The sequence below is a fragment of the Eptesicus fuscus genome, chromosome 13 (genome assembly GCF_027574615.1).
Source record: "Eptesicus fuscus isolate TK198812 chromosome 13, DD_ASM_mEF_20220401, whole genome shotgun sequence".
Taxonomy (NCBI): Eukaryota; Metazoa; Chordata; class Mammalia; order Chiroptera; family Vespertilionidae; genus Eptesicus; species Eptesicus fuscus.
In genome coordinates this window covers 75,167,074-75,178,488 of record NC_072485.1, presented here as the reverse complement: position 1 = coordinate 75,178,488, position 11,415 = coordinate 75,167,074, and the positions used below count along the sequence as shown (strand labels likewise).

The window sequence follows — 11,415 nt, the reverse complement described above, 5'->3', positions numbered from 1 at the left end:
GCAAAATAACTGATTTTCTTTTTTTTCAAATGGTGATTGCCAATTTGCAATCTTGCTACATTCAATAATCTTTGCAGGGCCTTCTAACACAGCTCATGAGAATGATCAAATTTCTAACAGGACTGAGCTAGTCCATGATGGGAGGGAAGGGAGTTAATCTTTCACAGACATCATCAGTCCGAGCTTTCTGAATGTTATCCCTACATTCAGAATTTGCTTTGCCTGAAGAGTTGCAGCTGGAACCAAATAGGAAGTGAGTTTCTGGAAGCACCCAAAATGAGTCCTCACTCCCACTCTTGACACCTACAGCATCAAAACCACCAGATGATGGCAGCTGCTGTGGAACTCTAAGCAAGTGGAGGGGTGCCCAGCTTGAGCTAGCCAAGCTTGGTGGTGGATCCATGAGAAGGCAAATGACAGGAAGCCAGCTGTCTGTGCATGTGGCTACAAGGTATACTTTCAGAAGAGTGACTGGGGACCTTAAAGGTAATCTAGGGAAGTCCTTCATTTTTGTTTCATCTGCTGAGGTCCTTGAGACAAACCTGGCAGACTGACCAAGGCCAAAGCTCACTCACCACCAGAGAATCTTTTTTTTTTTTTTAATTTCAGAGAGGAAGGAAGAGGGAGAGAGCGATGGAAACATCCATGATGAGAGAGAATCATGGATCGGCTGCCTCCTGCAAGTTCCCCAATGGGGATCGAGCCCACAACCCAGGAATGTGCCCTTGACTGGAATCGAACCTGGGACCTTTCAGTTCATAGGCCGATGCTCTATCCACTGAGCCAAACCGGCTGGGGCGAGAATCTTTTAATTGAGGGAAGACACAAGTAGAAGGATTATTTCGCTAACAGCTTTGTAGGACACTGGGGTACAAGCTCTCCAACTTTGGGATGCCCTCTCTTTGCTCCATCTTTGACTGAGGTGCTGGACTTTTTTCACATCTGTCTAAACGGCTACATTCATTTATGCATTCAGCAAACATTGAGGGGATGACATTGCATTAGATTCCATTGAGGGGAGACAAATGCTTTCATAAGGTAGGATCCCTGCGCATGAGGTGTCCACAGACTGGTTCACATTTAAAAACAGGTTTTATCTTATTTGCTCTAATAGATTGGTAATGGCTGCCTAGAGCACTCCCTGGAGGAGCATTTAATAGGTCATATCCTGATTCAGAGGGGTGCTGTGATTGACTAGTGATGTCTGCTTTGGCCACCTATTTGCAATCCTGGTGGCCTAGTTTTATGTCCTATCTCTTTAGTAACATTTGGTTGTAGACCCATGAACTTCCATGTACTATATGTGCCATCCATCTCCCACTGCCTCTTCCCGCTGAGGCTAAGTGACAAAGGACCGAAATGATGCTGAAAAAGGTGGTTCTGACTTAGCATTAATTTTTGTTTTTTTTTGAGAAACAAAGGAACATGATCTTTTCTCTGTATCTATTTCTGCTCCTCCCCTATAAGTTCAAAACGGAGGTGGGGTGGAGTTGAGTGTGGAGGAGAAACTCATGGGGAGTGACACAAAAGCTCTCCCTTCCTCCAGAAGAAGAATATAGGGTTTGGGGGTGCGGGAGACTGTAACCCAGCCTTGAAAATAAGCACTGAACTAGGACCAGCCCATACTGACTTGACATTACATGGGCAACAAAATACAGGAAGTACACCCAGTCAGGTTCCTTGTATTTGTCTCGTCTGAATGTGGTTAATCTGTTGACAGCTTGGCAAGTCTGCGGGACTGGACCGCAGTGGGCGGAGCTCCCAGTGGGCAATTAATGAACCCTGTTCAGTAGCCCCACTGAGGAGCTCAGTCTGGCTTTAGATGCACAATATTCAGACAACTGTGGGGCGACAGAGATTTTAAAATTCACTGTGCTACCCTGTTCCTGAAAGTCTGTTGGTTTTGTGAGCCATCTAGAACTCAAAGGCTGAGTTCTTAATTAAGTACTTAGTCGAGTATGGATTTTGTCATCTGCGAGATCTTTTCTCAAATCTCTGCCATTCTCTACTGCTGTGAATTTGGGCAAGTGCCTTTACACTCAGGGTCTTCATCTGAAAAACAGGGATAATAATAGGACCTACCTCTCAGGGTTTTTGTGAAAGTAGAATGAGTATGTAAAGGGCTCAACAGGAAGTCTGGCATAGAGTAAGTACTCAATAAATGATGGCCATAATTAGTAGCCATGAAACTCTGGGCCCTTTTGGAGTATCCCCCACACCCCATCCCCTTTCTGCCTCTTCTTTATACTTATAAGCAGTACCAGGCTCTAACTCCCCATGGCCAGAAGCTCTGGGCACAGTCCTCCGCACCTTCCCGTGGACATGGATCTCCCTCTCTTCTCCAGCTGTGGACATGGGTCTCCCCTCCCTTCTCCAGCCCTGCCTCACCCTGCCCTGTGGACACACACCATGCGGCGGTGCTCGTGTTTCCAAAAAAATATGCTATTTTCTCAGCAGCTCAACTCCCATTTCCAGGCCCCTTTTGGCATGTGTCAATCAGCCAAAGCCCAGTGTGTATGTGAGGCCGGGCCATTGTGACACTGCATAATGAGAGGGACGGGCAGGGGAGGAGGAACCGGAGCTGCTCAAGCCAAAGCCAACAGCATCCTGGAAGCCAAAGTGCTCTGGCCAAGGGCTGTTTACACTTGGCTGTGACAGCACTTGCTCTCCAGGGGCAGGATCTCAACACCCTAAGCCATAGGGCCCAAGCAGAGCCACACCTGCCAGACTGTCCCTCTGGGCCACAATGATTCGATCACCTGGCATGGACAGGGTGGTGGCGACAAGGTTAGAGAGCAGGATCATTGGATAAGGAAATAGGAAAGACGCCCTCTGGTTTGTTCTCTGGGTTTCCATTTGCTTTACCCTGCAGGAAAACAAGACTAAGAACAGAGCGCCTGCTCCATTGTGTGAGAGTGGAGAAAGCCCAGAATCTGTTGGTTGATGGCTCAGCTTCAACACTTGTCTCTGTTGCCTTCCACCTGCATTTTCTTCTGCGCGTCCCACAGTCTCTCTGAGCGTCCTCAATTTCCATATCTGTAGAGAGGTGAGTCATCATTCCCAGAACAGCCCAGTTTCCATCCCCGAGGAGTAGAGGCATGACCCAGACAGTCTGAATAATGCCAGCTATGTAACTGTCTAATTGGGCCAATGGGTCTGGCCCCTCCCCTCCTAACTGCCTCAGAGTCACCAGTCCCACTGTGAAGATGATCTCCTGTATTTCACTTGATGTTGGTTTCCATGGCTTTCTTCCATCCACCCTTTCCCGTACAGGCTTAGATCCTGTTTAGTGAAAGTAACTCAGAGCCCATTCAGCCCCTCCCATGTCTAGTTTCGTTTACTGTAAAGCATCAAGCCCCTCCTCTATCAACATCCGTATTTCCTGTTGGGAATGGAACCCATTGGGGGAACCTCATGAAAGGGCTGGCAAGTTCTTTTCTTGGAACTTTGACTTTTCTTACTTATTCGGCCTAAAGTTTCATCATCTTCATTCGCAGAGAGCCCCAAGGCCATAGTTCCACCTTTGGAGAGAAACACAACGTGATTCAAATTTTCCTGTGGCGGAAGGTAGCCGAGTTGGCGCCATGGAGGCTAACATCTTCTCTGCAAGACGCAGGCTGACCTTCTCCTAAAAGCAAGGCCCTGTCATTGTCTGGAACCAGTTGCCTCTTACAAACCCTCTCCGGGGAGTAGACTCTCAAACCACTGGCCAGATTTCAAATATGTACACTTTTTTTCCAGTCGGTCACTGGAAATAGAGCCCAGGAAAGAGCCCTAAAATTGGAAAGTACATTGCATAGCAGGTTTTTCCACCTAAAAATAGAAAGGTGGCTTTGCTGTGTAAAAGGCAGGACTGGGGGCCCTAGACCAGGAAGGAGAGGAAGGCTGCCCTGTCTGGCAGGGTCTTATTCTGGTGAGACCCCCCCCACTTCCCTACTTTGGGAAGAGTCTCCTGAGATCTGACTTCAAGACCCTGGTCATGACCCTCCTGCTGCCCAGCCTGCTGTGTTCCACATGAAAGGTGTGACCCTTCCACCTGTCACCGTCCTGCCCGGACCAGTGCGCTCATGGCCAAAGCTTGCTTTAGCACGGGTCTGGGTTTTTAATGCTGTGTGCACTAGCTCCAAGAATAACCAATGTTTTGGAAGAGCCTGTAGATATTTAAGGTGGTGGCGGTGTATTTGCTGAGTGGACAAAGATAAGGATTTGTGTATTCTCGCGTGAATTTAAAATGTGACCTGTGTTTCCTGAGACAGTGTCAGGCAGGTTGGCAAAACTGGGATGCAGGTGACATAGTCATAGTTCACTGGTCTCACCTCCTGTTACGCACCTCAGCCCTTCTCAAAGTGTCCCTCAAGGATTTCTGAGCTTTCTCGGGGGTATTTCAAATGTACTCATCAGCCAGCCCTTGTCATTTCCACTTGGTGCCTGCCATTGTCCTCATGTCCACCTCTGGCCTCTTCTAGGGGAAGTCCCATGCCCATGAGTCTTCAGCCAACAGCCACTGGGAGAAGGCTCACACCCAAGACTTTGTCCATGCTTTGCAGGCCACCACTCCGCTCCATCCGCGCCTGCAGGTCTGTGCTGCTCAGGTTTTTCTCACAGCCCGTCTCTCCCCAGGACTCTGGCACTGAGACCAGATGGGGCTGGGCTCACTGAGATAGCCAAGTGACATCACCACACTGGATCCAGCATCATCCTGCCCTGCCCACAATAAATGCTTTGGTATCAGGCCAAGCTTCTCTGCTGACATTCTCTCTCTCCTTAAGGTTCCAGTCCCAGCTCTGCTGCTGACTTGCTGAGTGACCCTAGGCAAAACATTTAACCTCTCTGGGTTTCAACGAATGTGTCTTTAAAGTAATGGGAGAGGTGTGAGCTGGTTGCTATTGTCCCTTCTGTGCCTGGGTTTGATGACCCTTTGGAGACACAGTGCCTTGTCAAGGATACACAAGACGTTATTAGTAACTTCCATGGGCTAAGCACTGACCAGGTGCTCTGTAAATAGGGAAATTGTATTTTATTTCCTCTCTCAGACGAAGAACAGACCTCTCAGACCACCGTTCTGCTTAGAACCCTCCGGCGGCTTCCTGCCATATTTAGACAAACTCCAGACTCAGACGCATCCTCTCACAGTGACATCAGTCATACTTCTCTCACTCTTGTGTAATGCATTCCAGGTGCACCAGCCTCCATCTGGCCCTGCAAGGGGCTGTATCCCTTACCCCGGGCTTGTTCAAGTGCAAACTGTCCCATGGGGAGTGCTCTTCTCCCAGGCCTACGATTGGCCCTTGCTCATCATCCAGGTCCCCAGGGTGCTTTGTTTGACATCTCCCCCTGGCCCCCAGCTTGTCCAATCCCAGGGCATGGCAAATTATGGTCAGGGGTCAGATCTGTTCACCTCCTTTCATTTGCATATTGCCTATGGCTGCCTTTGTGTAGACAGCAGAGATGATACAGGCTTCCCCTGCTATCCGAAAGCAAGAGGGTCCTATGAAATGTTCGTAAGCTGAAATGACGTGAAGGGAGGAAGCAATCACCAGGGACTTACATGGAAAAGTCTTTGAGTGTTCCCAGACGCCCAAAATAACCTACCAAACCATACCAGGTATGCTGAATTATGTCCAGTTTTATGCTAAGGGTTAACACCTCTCTCTCTACGATCTCGCTTAGGCTTTCTCATACCTTAGGGCCACATCTTGCTAACAGATGCACAAAATAAATGGAGGTAAAGCCCAGATGCTCACAGACACAGGTCTCAGGTCTGGCAGCTTGAGACAGAGATGCTGAGTGTGGTTCCCTGGGAAGGAGCTTGGTGGGGTGACTCTCGCTGCTCGGGGTGCACGCCGCCTCTGTGACAGCTGGTCACAAAACACAGCCTGAACGTTTTATCAAGTAGTAAAGCATGAGTGTCTTCGTTTTCAATTCAGTGATACCCTCAATTATTGAGTGACGAGTGTTTCTCAGTATGCCACACGTCATTGTTACTGTTACTGAGGAGGATGTACCGATGTGGCCCAGTGGTCCTCTGGATATGGTCCCTGAACCATTAGCATCAGCCTCATTTGGAAAATTATTAGACATGAAAATTCTCAAGCTATACCCCAAACCTCCTGAGTCAGAAACTCTGGGGTGGGTCCCAGAAATTTGTGTCTGAACAAGTCTCTCGAGTTCTGAGTGTTCTGAGAACCCCTGATCTGGAACGGTGGCTCCGAACTCTGGCTGCCCTTAGAATTGCCTGGGGTGCTCTTTCCAAGTAGCAAAAGTTGGGTCTCACCACCAATCCATTGAATCACAGCCTCTAGGGTTGAGACCCAAGCAGTGGGAGTTTTTCAAACTCCCCGATCACTTTCTGTTGAGCAGCGAGGTTGAGAACCGTGGATCTAAACATTGGCATTCGGTATAATCATGGTACAGGCATGGAGGTAAGCAGCTCTCATGCCAAGCAGACTGAGGTACCATAGCACTTCCTTCTTGCTCCGTGCGAGCCCAGTGCAGAGCTGCAGGTCTCAGCTTCACGCAGCCACCCAAGAGGACCAAGCTCCGTCCACCTTGTGGCTCCATCCATGTCCCCTAGGTCCTCGGAGTCTTCCCCACCCAGCTGGCAGATGAGGAGACACAGTACGGATCTCAGGTCCCGTGGCCCTGCCCAACTGCAGGGGAAGGTATGAACCCACAAAGAGAAACTGAGCTCCCACCCCTGATCCATTAGATGCCATTTTTTCCCAAGCGACTGTCAACAAACATCTGGAACAAACGAACCCCAAGTTTGTTGAAAACTATATGGATTTCGCATTCTCATTAATAACATAGAGACTTGCCATGCTGTTCAAAAGGAAGGTAAATGAAGTGGTTATATAGTTGGCTATGCTATTTGGATCACTTGGATATAGAAAAAGCGTGAATGTTTTGGGGACAGAGCAAAAACAGCAGGTTTGGAGGAGAAAGTCCCAATACAGGAAAGAGGAGGAGGAGGAGACTGAGAACCTTCCAGAACTCATGGAGAGGGTAATTTTACTTCCTAAATATAACCGAGATGCTTAAGACAGGAAAAGCACCTGACAATAGGCCTGCAAATGCTTCCTTGTACACACTGATGTCTTCTCCACCAAGCCCTCAGGTGGGATGGGCCCCTTCTCAGCTCTGATCATTACTCGGCACCAGAGCCTGCCAGAGGGTTTGCGTGAGTGGCCTTCCGGGTCATGTAGCGCCAAGTGCAGGGCCACCGGGATGGGCTGTGGGTGGTTTAGGAAAAGGCAGCGGTTCTGGGAGAGGCCGGCAGAGTTACTTACAGAGCTCATGCGCGGTGGTTTTGCATATTTTAGGAAACCCAGTTTTAGAAGCTGGCTGTTTCAAAGGTGTGTCAACGGAGGTTTCAAATTGGCCGGAGATGATGGTTCCTGGATGGAAGGTGGGCTAGCTGCATCTAGAACCAGAACTCAGAGGGTTCTTTTATCATTGATTTAAGAAAAGTACAGAATGTGGGGTGCTTGCCAGAAACTGTCAGCTCTGGGGATGCACTGGGGATCGACACAGAAGCGCAGTCACCAGCCCTAGCAAGGCAGTGCGATAAGTCCTCTGTGGGATCTTAGAAGGCATCCAAGGTGGCACTGAGTTAGTTCTTGGAGGAAAGGTGTACTGGTTATAATGGTGCTTATCTACCCCCACCCTAAACTCTCCCCAGTGGGGGGGAGGGAGGGGGGTGGAGAACAGTGGCTTTCACAATTAGGAAATGTTGTATATCCAGAATTAAGCAGTTCAGGGTTATATGACAGCTCAAAGGCCTCATCTCAGTCATTCTTAGCATGTGGGTCTTGTCCTCATGGTTGCAAAATGGCTCCTAAACCTCCAGGCATCAATTCTATCTCCCAGGCAGCCAGACGAGGAAAAGCAGATGGCAAAAGGCCAGATGCACCTGCTGGAGGTTTTCCAGCATCTCGTTCCAATGCCGCCTTATCTTTTTGGCCACGACTGTGTCCCGTGGGTTCGCTAGATGCCAGGATGGTGAGAAATGTAGCTCTTGGCTCTAAACTTTGCCAGCGCAGACGAAACTGGACTTCTCTTCACCGGAAAGAAGGCCAAGTGGCAACAGGGGAGGCAGTTACAACAGTTGGTCCCAGGGGTCAGGGCAGACGGAGGAAGTGAGAGCTGCACTCCGGACCCTGCGCTGTTGCCCAGTGGTTCCTTTCATAGCTCGTGACTGAGTCTCACTCCGATCACAAGGCAGGTAAGAAGAACAGGCCGAAGCCTGAAGTCACTGCCCCCACTCCTGCCTTTTGAGGCAGACCCCCAAGCATGCTAGGCGTGCTCAATGTTGGAAGGCAACCGTGAGCGCCACAAATTCCCTGCCCCTCCCCCGACCTCGCATGTCGTGTAGACATCGGAAAGCACCGCCGTCCCCAGTTAAAGCAGTTTCATGCTTTTCTCCCACATCGTGTTAATTCCTAGGCAAATGGCAAGGGAGAGCAAGCCTGTGGTGTCATTATGTGCACAAGCACTCAGGAGCCCAGAGAGGGTTGAAACTTGTCCAAGGCCACACTGCGGGTCAAGGGCAAAGCCTAGATGAGGACCCAGGGCTTCTGCTCCCCAGGCCAGTGCTTCCTCCTCTCCAGGGCCATGTCCTGCCCGGAGTGGATACCTGAGAGCTGCGTGTTGAGCAGGACAGAGCAGAGGGAGGCATGGGGAAGGGCACATGCCGGGACCGCAGGCATAGGAGCAGCCAGACTTGCCATCCACCCGGTCGGATCAGTCCCCCTGCCCTGTTCTCACCCAGCTTTTGCAAAGGGAAAGGGCGGTGGTTTTCCCACAACCAGAGGCTTCAGGAAGGAGTTCCCGTCTTAGCCTGTGGGATGCATCTCTCTGGGCTGGTTCATTCTCTCCTCCCAGTCAGGCCCGCTGGTTCCTTCCCCTCCGTGCGGGGCTTGGGAAGGGTGGCCTGATTCTGCTCCTTCTCGCTCTCCGTTCCCACTGGGCCTCCTTGGCCATTGGCAGCATGTCTGCTCGGTTCGGGGTGGAGTTGCTCTGAACCAGCTCTGGGAAGGAGGGGCCCTGGCCATGCCCCGAACGTGCACTTTTTCTTCACTCCCTCCAGCCAGCATTCACAGAGGTTCCCTCCCCACTGCCCAGTCCTGTAGCCATGGCCTCAGCATTAGATGCCAAAGGAACGTTCATGCCCCCGCATGGCCCAACCCCTGGGCACTGAGCTCGGGCGCCAGGCCGGGTCCTCATGGAGGTGCATGGAGGGGTCTGTGTGGACCGGGGATGCTGGACCACACCTTTCCACCACTGTTCCTGCTCTTGCCAAGGACAACGTATGATGCAGGACCCAGGGCAAGTTTATCTCTCCTGTGGCAGGTCTTTCCTGGCCCCTGCCCCCGCCACCACCAGAGTTGAGGGGGTCCCTCCCCACTGCCCACCGGTCTCAAAGCACTCACCCCTGGCTCAGTGTATGTGTGTGACGACATGTCTCTCTCCTCCCTCCCCTTGGCTGTGAGATCCTTGCATTCTCCAGGTTTAAAATAGTGCCGCCCTAGCTGGTTTGGCTCAGTGGATGGAGCGTCTGCCTGCGGACTGAAGGATCCCGGGTCAAAGGCACATGCCCGGGTTTTGGGCTCAATCCCTAGTTGGGGGCGTGTCAGAGACTGACTGATCAATGATTCTCTCTCATCATTGATGTTTCCATCTCTCTCTCTCCCTTCCTCTCTGAAATCAATAACATAAATATAATTTTAAAAAATAAATAAAATAGTGCACTTAGCAGGCCCTCAGTACAGATTGGGTGAATCAAGGGTGCACCGTGGTGCAGAACATTACGGAGTCCTGTGGGAAAAGCCGTGTCACGCTTTTCCTGAGGTACCTGAAGCTGAAGTACTTGCTGAGAAGGAGAGAAATAATAGTGGCCCGTGTGTACCGAGCACTATGCCAGGCCCTACTAGCGGCGTGTTGCCTGTATTATCTCACAGGATTCTCACAATAACCCTGTACGGGCTGTGCTCTCTCCATTTTGCTCCATAGAAAACAGGCCTCTCTGGGTTCCCACATTAAGGAACTTACTCAAGGTCCCAAAGCCAGGAAGTGGTGGAGGAATTTCAACGGCCGGGCACAAGCCATTAACCCTCTACCGGGCAGGCTGCGTGTTTGGTGCCAGCTTCCCTCCCTCCCAGCCACACAGGAGCCTGTGCGTAGCATGGGCAAGGCATCCTCGTGGGGATCAAGTAGACAAAAGGGCAAGACGCTGCCTGCCCCAACCCTTAGCATCCAACCCTTGTCCTCGTGCTAACGCAGGTGAGAGGGGGGAAGTGCTGAGGAGGGACGGGAGGGACGCAGGGAGGAAAGGTGTGTCCTCAGCAGCCCAGGAGGACACACAGGAGCAGGGTCTGCACTTCTGGCCAAGGAACCTGGGCTGTTCCTCAGCGATTCAGCCAAGACAGGCAAAGAGCAGAGAGTGGGCCAAGACCCAGAGCCACGGGGTGGGGGGGAGCGGCCACCAGCTTCCCCCCCACCTGAGGACTAAGAGACTTCTCTTTATCAGTTGAGGGTTGGCTGAGCAGAGGTCCTAATGACACCGTGCTGGCGTTTGGACCAGGGTGGGTTGTCTGTCTCCTACTCTGGAGCGAGGTAGGGCTGGCTGTCACCCACAAATGTCTCCTCTCCTTTCTGATGCTTCTGCGCCCTCTGGAAAGCCACCACTAGTGAGAGATTTGGGAACAGGATCCCTTGCTCTTCTTTCAAGGTAGAGTTTATTTACGCAGCCATAGAACTTGACCGCTGGCTAAAAGCATCCAGGTTCCTTATCTGAGTGGAATCTCCCAGCACACCTAGGAAGCAGGCAGTGTCTAAGCTCCCAAGGGACCAGGCTGTTTGGAGACACTTCTGACCAACTGAGAAACCCTGGAACCCTGGGCGACTCATTCACCCTCCTGCCGCCTCAGCTGTCTTTGCCTGTAGGTGGGGTGATGACAGTACCTGCCTCACAGGACTGTTAGGATTAAACTAGAGGCCTGATGCATGAAATTCATGCATGGGGGCTGGGGGGGCGGGGGGCCCTCAGCCCTCAGCCCAGCCTGCACCCTCTCCCAATCCGGAACCCCTCAGACATCCTTCTCGCAATCCGTGACCCCTTGCTCCTAACTGCCCACCTGCTCACTCCTTACCGCCCGCCTTCTCATTCCTTACCGCTTGGCTCGCCGCTCCATAGTGCTGCTGCAGAGGTGGGAGAGGCTTCTGCCACCGCCACTGTGCTCGCCAGCTGTGAGCCTGGCTTCTGGCTGAGCAGCACTCCTGCTGTGGAAGCACACTGACCACCAGGGGGCAGCTCCTGCGTTGAGCATCTGTCCCCTGGTGGTCAGTGCAAGTCATAGCTACTGGTCATTCTGGTCATTCAGTCATTCAGCCATAACAGTCACTGGGCTTTTATAT

General features: G+C 51.4%; 1 long non-coding RNA gene across 2 annotated transcripts; it reads left to right on the top strand.

Annotated features, from left to right (window-relative positions):
* Positions 1 to 2,597: 2,597 nt before the first annotated feature.
* LOC114233478 (uncharacterized) lies at positions 2,598 to 4,726 on the top strand. Of its 2 annotated transcripts, none has more exons than XR_008557931.1 (3): positions 2,598 to 2,787; positions 2,873 to 3,046; positions 4,548 to 4,726. It is a non-coding gene; the product is annotated as an uncharacterized LOC114233478 (long non-coding RNA). The 2 variants fall into 2 exon arrangements; XR_003619616.2 differs by having other exon boundaries at positions 4,467 to 4,726.
* Positions 4,727 to 11,415: the final 6,689 nt, after the last annotated feature.